General features: G+C 39.4%; 1 long non-coding RNA gene across 2 annotated transcripts in view; it reads left to right on the top strand.

The window, feature by feature from the left end:
- LOC148509298 (uncharacterized) overlaps positions 1–12,572 on the top strand; it is a 20,091-nt gene extending 7,519 nt beyond the window's left edge. For both annotated transcript variants that reach the window (XR_015869450.1, XR_015869451.1), the window contains exon 2: positions 11,730–12,572. This is a non-coding gene — a long non-coding RNA (uncharacterized LOC148509298). The remainder of the gene's footprint in view (positions 1–11,729) is intronic.

Raw genomic sequence — 12,572 nt, 5'->3', positions numbered from 1 at the left:
TTTCCTCCTGTGCTATAATAAATATAAGTACCATTTACCTGCTGCCAGTAAAAGTGATACAGGTTGAGTCTCCCATATCCAAATATTCTGAAATACGTAACATTCCGAAATACTGAATATTTTTAGCATGACAGAGATAATGAAACCTTTGATTTTTGATGGTTCAATGTACACAAAATTTGTCTAAGGCACAAATTACTAAAAATATTGTATAAAATTACCTGCAGCCTGTGTGTATAAGGAGTATATGAAACATAAATGCATTGTGTGTGTATATTGGGGTCCCATTCCCAAGATATCTCATTATGATATGCAAATATTCCAAAATACGGAATATTCAGTTATCCAAAATACTCCTGGTCCCAAGCATTTTGGATATGGGAGACTCAACCTCTACTGCCTACACAGCAGTCACACAGGTGAATGATTACATCAGTGTCCTTCTACTGAAGGGGATCTACCCACTACCAATGGGGTAAGGTAGGACGAAGCCTGATCCGGTCTCCGTACATCGGGAGCAGCGCGGACGTCAGATGGAACGCACAGCCAGCGCGGTGGCGATTGAGTCCTGAGACGCAGCCTGCTGTGATTGATTGGTGAATGCTGCCGGCAGTGATTGAATGAGGTGCTGCTAGCAGTGATTGGCTGCTGCACCCACTGCGTGAGCGCTGTAGCAGCCAATCACCGCCGGCAGCATCTCCCCCAGCCAATCACCGCCGGCAATGATTGGCTGCTCTGCGACAAGCACACAAGTGAGGGGCTCACGACCGCGTCCTATGGGAGCCAGTCATTTAAAAAGAAACTGAGTCCCTCACTACCTGTATCACGTAAAAAAGCGCTATAGCGTGTATTTCGCAATCACTGGTTGGGAGGGGTGTGCCCTTTATGAGGTGGCCCCCCTGTTCGACCGCACTGGTCGAACGTGCCTCGAGCAGGCCCTGTCAGACACAATGTATTGCTGCCAGGTGCGTATTTAGATGCCGACAACGGTCGCACCATCAAAACATACATCAGCCCTAAGGCAGATGCAGGTTTGGAGTTTGGCCTCCAAAGTGAATGATTGTGTGTTCACAAACACTTCAATGGCACACCTGCCACGCTTCCTTAACACGCCCATAAGACGGACTATCTCTGCGCGTCTGTTTAGTCAACGCCCAGTTCTTCTCCAAGGCCTCTCTGATACAGTATGTCAATCCCAACAACGCTTTGTGCGTACACGTACATGCACCATAGGTGGTTGTAGAGATATTTGTGCATGCGCAGTGGCAATAAATTGCTCAACTCTGTCAAAATTGGTCTTGCCTGCAACTCAGATTCAGGCCCATAATGCAGGTACCCAATAACAAAACCCTGGCTTGTTTTCATAAATGCTGGCAAGTCTAGGGTATTCCAGTTCCCAGCTACAATGAAGGTAAGGGTGCAGCTTGGTACCAGGAAATCATCTGGGTGATGAATTCCACTATAATCCTGCAGTGGGTGGGACAGAGCCCCTCAGGCACCCAGGAAGAGATTTAGGATTTAGGCGGAAAAGTTTTGCCTATGAATAGCAGGCGGAAAAAAGTGCAGAATTTCGGTTTTGGGGTGCAACGTTGCGGGAACCCCCGTGCAGCCTTCAGACAGTCTCCCAAAGGTAATCTGTGTAAAAAAAATAAAATAAATAAATAAAAACACTTAAGAACACCCCAAAAAATACTTTGAATTTGGAGGAGTAAAAAAAAAAAATGTTGGGGGACAAAGTTAAAAACTAGCGAACTTGACTCTGGGGGTGTCCCTAAGTATGCCACAAGTGTTTTTTTTATTGCAGGTGCTTGCGGCAGGTGGATTTTCACAATTTTTTCAACTTTACTTTAGCAACTTTTAAATATGCTGACCCCCATTTTCAAGTACCCCAAATTTGCTGGGATAAGTTATTTTATGCAAAAAATACTCCAAAATACTATTCTGCACCAATTATACAAAAACTCTATTTAGCAGCTATTGAGTCCATTTAAAAACACCAAATACCTTCAGCATGCCAAATCGGGGGGTACCATAGGGAACCCCCATGTCAGAGCATCATTTGTGGGTGTCAGGCTGATTTCACCAAATCTGACAGTACTTTCCGCTTACGTTTCGCCGGGTCCCGTTTTCGCGTACTTTCAAATTGAATACGGGGTAAAGCTGGCACGCGCGCGATACTTTTCCGCCTACAAAACACGCTATGTAGGCGAAAAGTCTGGGAGGCAGAAAAGTATCGCGGATCTGCTCAAATTGAATACGGCTCATAGGTGGGAAACTTGTTATATACAGAACCTCCATCCTTCTGCAATACCATCAGTACCATCCTTCTGCAATACCATCAGTACAATCATTCTGCAATACCATCAGTACCATCATTCTGCTATACCATCAGTACCATCATTCTGCAATACCATCATTCTGCAATACCATTAGTACCATCATTCTGCAGTACCATCATTCTGCAATACCATCAGTACCATCATTCTGCAATACCATCAGTACTATCATTCTGCAATACCATTAGTACCATCATTCTGCAATACCATTAGTACCATCATTCTGCAATACCATTAGTACCATCATTCTGCAATACCATTAGTACCATCATTCTGCAATACCATCAGTACCATCATTCTGCAATACCATCAGTACCATCATTCTGCAATACCATCAGTACCATCATTCTGCAATACCAGGGAAATTAGTTAGTTTGTTCCTCTCCTTACAAAATAAATCCACACTATGCCTTATATAAGGCAGCTACTAATTACATTTACAAAACTCCTTAAACTGGGTAATGATTTGTCTTGGAATATACAATGACAAGCTCTATCAGTATAATAGATAACTTGCAGGCACTGGTGAATTTGGGGTTCTAAGCCTCTTCATTACACACTAGAAGCAGAGCAAACTATGCAGCACAAAGCTAGATAAATAAAATCTTGTCTGTGTGCACTGCTAACTAATACACTGTGGGCCTGATTCAGCACGGATCGCAATTGTGTAATCGCCTGCAATGCAGCTGCGAAAATATGCTAATGCCTGCCACAGTTCAGGCATCATAGAGATGCCCACTGCTGCTTTCTCACATCCGTAATACCTCGCAGCACATCGTTACCATCGACCCATCACGCACAATTACAGCAAGTCTGACCCGTCGGAGAGGCTGTAAGTCTCATCGCACGCAGAAGGCTCTCAAGCTACATAGGTAATGGCAGTGGCTAATTTATAAACGCCCATGCAACGGTGTTCAAACGGACAGTCGCTCCTGCGTTTCTGCAACCACTCCCCCGTCACCATCCCCAAACGCTCACAGCCTGTCACTCACTTCGATGGATTCCTATCTGCGTGCGTGATCGCGGTGCATGCGCAATGGCTAACAAGAGCTTGATCTGCGTACGTAGTTGCAAATGCGATCGCTGCGGAATCAAGCCCTGTAACCACACCAGGCTGTGTCCCAGGCAGCTGAGCTCCATACCAGCATAAATACTGTATATCAAGCGCACAGGTACTTTTAGTGGGATTTACCATCAGTGACCTTCCTGGGCTATTCCACACTGTTCAGTTTCCCTGAGGAAATGGAAGGCCATGAACTAGCCTGCCTGCAGGGGTTAGCAGGGCATTTCTGGGCTTCAGAAAAGTGTGAGTATGGCATGACAATGCATACTTATGGGTTATGCCTCTTCTGAGCAGGCAAAATACAATGTGTACGCACCTATTCAGAGGATGCCTCTAATCTTTTGAGGCCAATGGGGGCCTTGGATGAACAGGATCTCAGAGGGGGAAGATGGCAACCCAGTATTGTTGGATCTTCTCCCCTCCGGGCTCCTACTCACCCTGTAGGTCTGGCAATGCCTGCCTATCGGGTTCACAAAGCACCTTTCCATCTCTATTTCATAAAGAGAGATCAATTACCTGAGTGTCCCTGTCATGTCAGTCTCAATGAAAACCTGCTCAGGATTTCTGCTTTTTTACTACAGACTCAGCAGGAAGGAGTACCAGCCCACCCTTCACTCCAAATACTCCAGCCCAGGGTCCTGCAACATCACTATGGGGGAGATGTATCAAAGCTCCACTCTTTAGAAGTTTTGATACATCTCCACCCTATGTAACACATTATCACAATACAGATGGGGTTCACAATTGATGGTCTCCATCTACGGCACATTTGGTACTTTCCAACCAAAGCCGGCCTTAGGCATATGCATTCTAAATAGAGAAAATAATAGTAATGCTGCACTTCTATGTTTGGAAGCAGCTCAAATAAGTAAAGGATATCTTAAATACAAAAAATGAAATTGAGTGCTAAGAATAGGAATTGAGAGATAGATTAGAAAAATGCAGTATCTAGGTTCATGAGGAAGAAGAAAGGAAATAGAGAGGTGAAATAAATAAGTAAATCATCAGTACGATAAATAAAATATCTGAAAGAGAATAAAATGAATGTAAAAACAAAAAAAATATATAAAAATGAAAAGTTGAAATAAAATAAAAATAATAGTAAAAATAAAAGTATTATATATATTCAAATGAATCTAAAGCCTAAGTGAATCTGCTAGTAAAATTGAAGCAATTAAAAACATTGATTTTGCACTTATAGTGCTGATGTATGTTTATAGCCGTTTAGCAATGTGGGGAGTGGGCTCCGGGAGATAGACAGGCAGTCCTGCAAGTAACAGCCATTACACGTGAGTTCTGTCCCTATCTTACCCTGTTCCAGGTCTCTTCTTTAGTTGCCGCAGCATCCGGACGATATGCTGAGCACGTGGTGCCACGCCTAGTGATGATGTCAGACGCCGTGCAGCCGCTATCGCGGGGGTCTCTCAGACTTGTACTAGCTCCGGCTAGTGTCTCCGCTTGTGGTCCCAATCCAACACATTTCGCACCGCTCAGGGTACTTTGTCAAGGATAATACTTTGATGTACTATTGCTCTTTAAATAGGGTAAAAACTTTATTGAAATCCGGAAGTTCAATTCCGGAAATTGTCATTATAGAGCGGCAAGCACATGGGTAAAGATTGTGTTTAAAAAAGTATTGCTTCATTTATTTGTATAACTATAAATGTTGATAGTAAGTTCAAGAATGTAAGCTCTCACGAGCAGGGCCATCTACCCTCTTGTGCTTCTCCTTACTATAGTGTAATTTACTTCTTACTCACCACTAGGGCACCTAACACTTGGTTGCTTATGCTCTGTTGCTTATCTGGGTGATATTGTTGCTAATGTAGCAATATATATTATCCATGTCCTGTATTGTATTGTATTGTATTCTGTAAGTCACTTGTCTACAATTTGTTTATGTACATTGTAAGGCACTGCGGAACACTTGTGGCGCCATATAAATAATTGATAATAACAAAAGAATGAAAAATTAAGTGATGATAGGAGCATAAGAATTGGAAATAAAATGAAAAATAAATTAAAAATGAATACAAATAAATCTAAATGAAAATATAGTAATAAAAAAGAAAAATTATGATGAAATAGATAGAAATATGATGCGTGAGTGTCAAGACAGGGGGGGAATAAGCAGTGTTGCTGAAAAGAGGGAGAGGTCTTCCTGGTGGCTTTTCTTTGTTTTTATGAATCTTGGGGAGGTGGTAAAATGTGGGAATTCTTGGATAATCCTTCGTCTATTTGTTCAGTTAGTTTTTTCTTGTATTCCATTGTGGGGTCTTTGTTGAGGATTTTGTATGTTGAGGCATCTGATAGCAATCTTATAGCTTCTTCATCAAGATACAAAATCCTTAACAAAGACCCTACAATGGAATACAAGAAAAAACTAAATTAACAATTAGACGAAGGACTGAAGATGGGAATTCTCACAAAAAAGAATGAGTATATTCACACAGAATATCCAAGAATTCCCACATTTTACCACCTCCCCAAGATTCATAAAAACAGAAAAGCCACCAGGAAGACCCATAGTCTCTGGAATAGGATCAATTACATCTAACCTTTCTAAATATATTGACTTTTTCCTACAGCCTCTAGTTGAAAAACAAAGAAGTTACCCGAAGGACACTATGAACATTCTCCCAGATTCTGGAAAAAAACAGAATGAAAGGAAAACTATATACTATGTACCAGTGACATTAAATCACTTTATACAGTCATCGAACATACAGCAGGGTGCTTCAAGCTTCAAGGCATTTTCTGTCCACACTCAAACATTTCCAATTCCCAAATCGACTTCATAATGGAAAATTTAGACTTCATCCTCCGCCATAATTATTTCTGGTATGATGGAAAATTCTTCCTTCAGGAATGTGGCACAGCCATGGGAACATCGTTCGCACCAAGCTACGCCAGTTTATTCGTGGCTTGGTGGGAAGAAGAAAATATATGGCAGAACAATCCACATGCAAAAAAAATCATAAGCTGGAACAGGTATATAGACTACCTTTTCTTCATCTGGAATGGGTCAAGCGAAGAACTTGAGGAATTTCTTAAACATATGAACAACAATACGCTGAATTTGGAATTTATTTCAACATTCAGTACCGAAAAGGTAGTTTTCCTTGACCTTGAAATACACATTAAAAATAAGAAAATTCAAACTAAAACACATAACAAGGAAGTACATGGCAGTACTATGCTAGCCTATAACAGCAATCACCACACACAGTGGTTAAATAACATTCCAGGAGGACAATTCCGTAGAGTGAGAAGAAATTGTGCATGAAACATCTCTTCTTCAGTACAAAGTGAAGAAATGAAGAACAAATTCCTCCAGAAGGGATATACAGAACCATTTCTACAAAAACAAATTTAAAAAATATTAAATATAGAAAGAACTGAACTGTTGAAGTACAAACAAAAGCAACACATGAACATAGATCCACAGATCCTATTTATCACTCAATATAATGGGAACTACAAAGAAATTGAAAAAATCCTCGTAACACATTGGCACATTCTACTTCTTGATGAAGACCTGAAAAAACAGATTTCAACAAGACCAAAAGTGGTATATAGGAGAGCAAGGAACCTAAAACACCTGACAAAGAGCTTTATACCAACTTCACTACCCTTGAAAAGAGAACAAACAAAAGGTTTCCATTATTGTCATAATTGCCCAGGTTGAAAGAACCAAGAGGGGAAGAAACCAGTACAAACGTTTGAGTCCCTACAAACAAAGAAAAACTACATAATAAAAGACCATATATTTTGCGAAACAGAAGGAGACATTTATTAGTTACAATGTTCATGCGACATACAATATGTGGGCCAAACGAAGAGGAAGATAAGAACTCGAGTGGCCGAACATGTATACAACATTAGAAAAGGTCTCAAAACACACAGCTTATCAGCCCATTTTTTGGAAAAACATCAGCAAAACCCCAAAGGTCTGAGATTTATCAGAATCCAGAAAGTGATCCCCCATTGGAGAGAAGACCTAGTATCCACGCTAAAAAGAAACCAAATGGATCTATGAATTAAGGACTCTCGCACCTCCTAGGATTTAACATTGATATTGAACTCAAAGCCTTCTTATGAAAATTGAGTATTTCTTATTCCTCTCCCACTTTTCAGCAACACTGCTTATTCCCCCCCTGTCTTGACACTCACGCATCATATTTATATCTATTTCATCATCATTTTTCTTTTTTATTACTAGATTTTCATTTATATTTATTTGTATTTATTTTTAATTTATTTTTTCATTTTATTTTTTTATTTTATTTCCAATTCTTATGCTCCTATCATCACTTCATTTTCATTCTTGAACTTACTATCAACATTTATAGTTATACAAATAATTGAAGCAATACTTTTTTAAACACAATCTTTACCCATGTGCTTGCCACTCTATAATGACAATTTCCGGAATTGAACTTCCGGTTTTCAATAAAGTTTTTACCCTAATTAAAGAGCAATAGTACATCAAAGTATTATCCTTGACAAAGCACCCTGAGCGGTGCGAAACGCGTTGGATTGGGATCACAAGCGGAGACACTAGCCGGAGCTAGTACAAGTCCGAGAGATCCCAGCGATAGCGGCCGCACGGCGTCTGACATCACTAGGCGCGGCGCCACGTGCTCAGCATATCATCCGGAGGCTGCGGCAACTAAAGAAGAGACCTGGAACAGGGTAAGATAGGTACAGAACTCCCGTGTAACAGCTGTTACTTGCAGGACTGCCTGCCTATCTCCCAGACTTCCCACTTTGCTAAAAGGCTATAAACATACATCAGCACTATAAGTGCAAAATCAATGTTTTTAATTGCTTCAATTTTACTAGCAGATTCACTTAGGCTTTAGATTCATTTACATATATATAATACTTTTATTTTTACTATTATTTTTATTTTATTTCAACTTTTCATTTTTATATTTTTATTTTTTGTTTTGTTTTGTTTTTACATTCATCATACGCATTCTAAGCAAATGCCTAGGGCATCTGGAATTAAAGGTTGGTCACACCAAATATTGATTTGATTTAGATTTCCCTTCTATTCATTCACTTTGCATTTAGTTAATTGATAAAAATAAACTATTAACAGTTCTATTTTTGAAAGCATTCTTACTTTGCAGCATTGTTTCCACACCTGCCTAATACTTTTGCACAGTAAAATATATATTTATTTTAGGGATGTGCAGGCTCGGTTCTACTCGGTTCCGTTCGGTTTTTTTTCCCGAATCTTATTGGGTTTCAGCTGTCACGAGTTTTGGATAGCCAATAAGATTCGGTAAAAAAACCGAACGGAACCGAGTAAAACCGAGCCTGCACATCCCTAATTTATTTGCAAAGTGTAGCGGCACTCGGAGGATTTAAATGATGTATTCACATTTTCATCATTGATCGCTGGATTGCTATATGTGTATATATAGAGAAAGAACAGAGAGAGAGGGCACTCACCAGGTATTGTAGTAAAAGATTAAAATCACATCTTTAATTCTTATCCTTAAAACAACATGGAAAAGATCGAAGTTTGTGTGTGTGTGTGTGTGTGTGTGTGTGTGTGTGTGTGTGTGTATACACACACACATAGGGAGCTCTTTGATTCTTGCTGCATGAACTATAGAAATCCACTCGTTTATCTCAGATAAGCCTGACTTTTTATTTATCCAATATTTGTTTTTATGCTGTGATTCTGTTGTCCTTGGTTTATTATGTGCAATATTAATTACGCCTCCTTGTGTCGGAGATGGTATTTTAATATATACTTTGTCGATTTGTGAAAATAAATTTATGTTTTTAGAACCTTTAGTATATGTATTCTTTATGAGATCTGTCTTGTGATTTACAGAACTTTGTACACTTATTTATGGCACAGTGGCACTTTCTTCCAAATATATATCTTACCTCAATATATCTTTGCACACATATATACACTAGCACTCCACCGGTATAGGCAATCATTATCTTTTAACTTTTGTAGTATTATGGTCACTTATTTTTAACTAAATCCCTCTAAAGGTTGGTAACCTTATACACTGCATTGATTGTTAATATTAAGTTGCTCGAAAGATCAATTCTATTATGTATTCATTCTTTCTAGTACACTACCAGCTCTATACTACTATTGACAAAGTGAGCTGACGCCTATATTGGTAGGTTCTTATCTTGATTGAATTATTATATAAATATTAGTTGGTGCCGTTCCCTCCTGTAAAATATATATATATATATATATATTTATATATTATGATACACCATCTATACCTACACATATATATATATTATGATACACCATCTATACCTACCTTAAAGGATTTTATATGGACTCATATTAGCTGTACCTGGAAGTACCACAACTGGAACTGATCGTTGCGTTTTATAAGATAAGTTATGTTCTCTTGTTTGTTTTGTGTGTGATATGTGTCTATTTGTACATTAAAACCAAATACTTATAAAATATACCACACTATGGAAGCAAATTCTTCTGCTCCAACAAGGTTGTAGCTATCTGGTTGGCGATTTCCTAGGTGGAGAAAAACTTTGGCTGAAAGTCGAGACTGATGTGGAAACCATTTGATTTGCGATCTAAGGATTGTTTCCTTATATGCTTAATACACAAGTATACTTATGGTACGCGCATAAGAATATATCTCTATCCAGTATTAACTGCTACACTATCAGGCGCTTGTCCTTGTCCCCCCCCTTTCTTCCTAGATTATCCGACCTACCAATCGGCATTTTCAAGGACTAACGCTGCCACCCATTTGCTAGAAGGAGTATAGTGTGATTGATTATTATAAGGAGAAAAAGACTTCCTGATCAGTACCAACTACCCTTGAGACTGAACAAATTTAAGGGGCAGAGCCACAAATCTACTTAATCTTCTGTCGTATGTCATATATATATAGATTATATTATAATATAATGTGTGTGTCAGAAATCCACTGCACTCTCCACTCCCGCTCACCATTGTTAAATCACTCACAATAATATATAAATAATTAATGGGGTTTTGGTTCATGGATTGATCAATGCATTTAAGCCTGCAGCCCTCATCACGGGACCCCACTACTCTGCAGGTCCTACACTATCTGTCATTCCTGGGAACGGCGAGTGCAGGTCTGCACCCCAAATCTGGGAGTGGCGAGTGCAGTGGATTTCTGACTTTGTTTATTTGGTTAATTTTTAATTAACCTTTTGTGATCATAACTTTCTCACGCACCCCTGTGCAAGCTCATTTATAATAACCTGTGTCAGCTGCCTTTTTGGTAGTATGATAGAAGCTATGTTTGGTGACTGCCTTGCCTTTAAAAGCCATTAGCTGGCAGGTGACCTTTAAACCAGGTAACATTTTTTCAGTTTAAACTCTGTGATAGCAGCTACCAGGTTTCCATAAGTATGACAGATAGTGTAGGACCTGCAGAGAAATGAGGTCCCTTGATGTGGGCTGCAGGTTTAAATGCATTGATCAATCCATGAACCAAAACCCCATTATTTATATATTATTGTGAGTGATTTAACAATGGTGAGTGCTGAGTTTTCTGTTTTTTCTATGTATGTATATAATCCCGAAATCTAGGACAAGGGCACTCTCCAAAGTCACTGTAGGAAAGAAAATATATTTTTTATTTCTATGGCTTCAAAACAGCCACAAATACTTTTTATGTTCAGTTCACAATGTATCGTCCATTGGTTTGTCAACGTTTCTGTCCCTGAAGGACCTTCCTCAGGACATTAGTCAACAGCGGCAAGGTATTTATAGACCAATAATATGTACAACATGATCTGTTTAATATAAAACAACAAGCCAACAAGATGCTGCTACTTCACATCCAGGTTACATAATTACTGGCAGGATCCGCTGGTTCATGGATATAGCTCTTGAAGACCAACAGAAAGCCTGCATGTGTCCAGTGCGTGTAGTCACACACCCTTTCAGGTGGCTCTCCTGTCTTCTGAAAGGGTGTGTGATTACATGCACTGGACACATGCAGGCTTTCTGAAAGGGTATTTATGAATGTTTATAAATGGGTCAAGTGTGAAAAGCTAATATCTGAGTATATTAGCTTTTCACACTTGACCCATTTATAAATATTCATAAATAACCTTTCATCACGGTCTACATTATAAATTTGAACTATAACTATGTTTAAATATGCACAAGTATGCAAGCTTTTTACTATGCTTATATAATTTTTTTTAATGTTTGGTTTCTGATGGAGTTATGTCTTTGCTAAACTAACCAAAAGGATAATCCAGCATAGCCCTATTACTAAACTCACAACATGGTATCAAACCCTAATATTTATTCTCTATTTTCTAAGTTTTAGAATAAACTGGAGATTATTCCAATGTAATATCGTATTGCAAAGATGGGCGGAAGTCATCCCCACTATGTGCAACAGAAGGGTGGAAGTGATGTAATGACTAATTGCACTCCAAGAAGAAGTGGTGTAAGGGCAACAGAACACCGTGGTCATGTGTGCAGTCAGGGCGGAAGTGACGCCCAGCATAGGACACGGGCAGCCACGACCAGGAACCCAGGAGAGAGCAAGGGTCGACATGCAACAATGCGGAAGTGACGCGCATCATCACAGAACACGTGGACCATAACTGAGATGACGTGGATCCGAGAACACCGCGTGCCCTGGACAGACAGGATTTTCTATCATGGATGTGACGCGCCAGAGTGAGGGCGGAAGTAATGACCGTAAGGGCAAATATTGGCCACAATAACAGAATTCTAAAAACCTCTTGTAACTACCGTATTTTCATAGGAACTATTAGAACATTATTATCAGGAGCTGATGAACTAACTAAATAGAAAATCCCATTATGTATAGGGGTTCCCTGTTACACAGGAAGTGATGCGGACTCCTGACCCCCTGAACTCCTAGTGGGCTATAAAAAGCGGACTATCACACTCCTACACCATCCCCTTGATGAAGTCATAAGACGAAACGCGTTGGAAGTGTTTGCTGTATACTTCGTGAACTTTGGAATATTACCTCTCTTACATATTCAGATAAGCTGCTACAATTTTAATCTGCCAATTCTTTATTTTAATATGTTTTCACTGCCTTTTGTTATATTTTTTATGATTCTACCAGCCACCTAGGTGGAATTCCTCTCTTTGCTATTAAATAAATTGTTATATTTTTACATTA

Source organism: Taudactylus pleione, unplaced genomic scaffold, assembly GCF_031769625.1.
Source record: "Taudactylus pleione unplaced genomic scaffold, aTauple2 ptg000329l, whole genome shotgun sequence".
NCBI lineage: Eukaryota > Metazoa > Chordata > Amphibia > Anura > Myobatrachidae > Taudactylus > Taudactylus pleione.
This window is presented reverse-complemented; position numbering and strand designations above follow the sequence as displayed.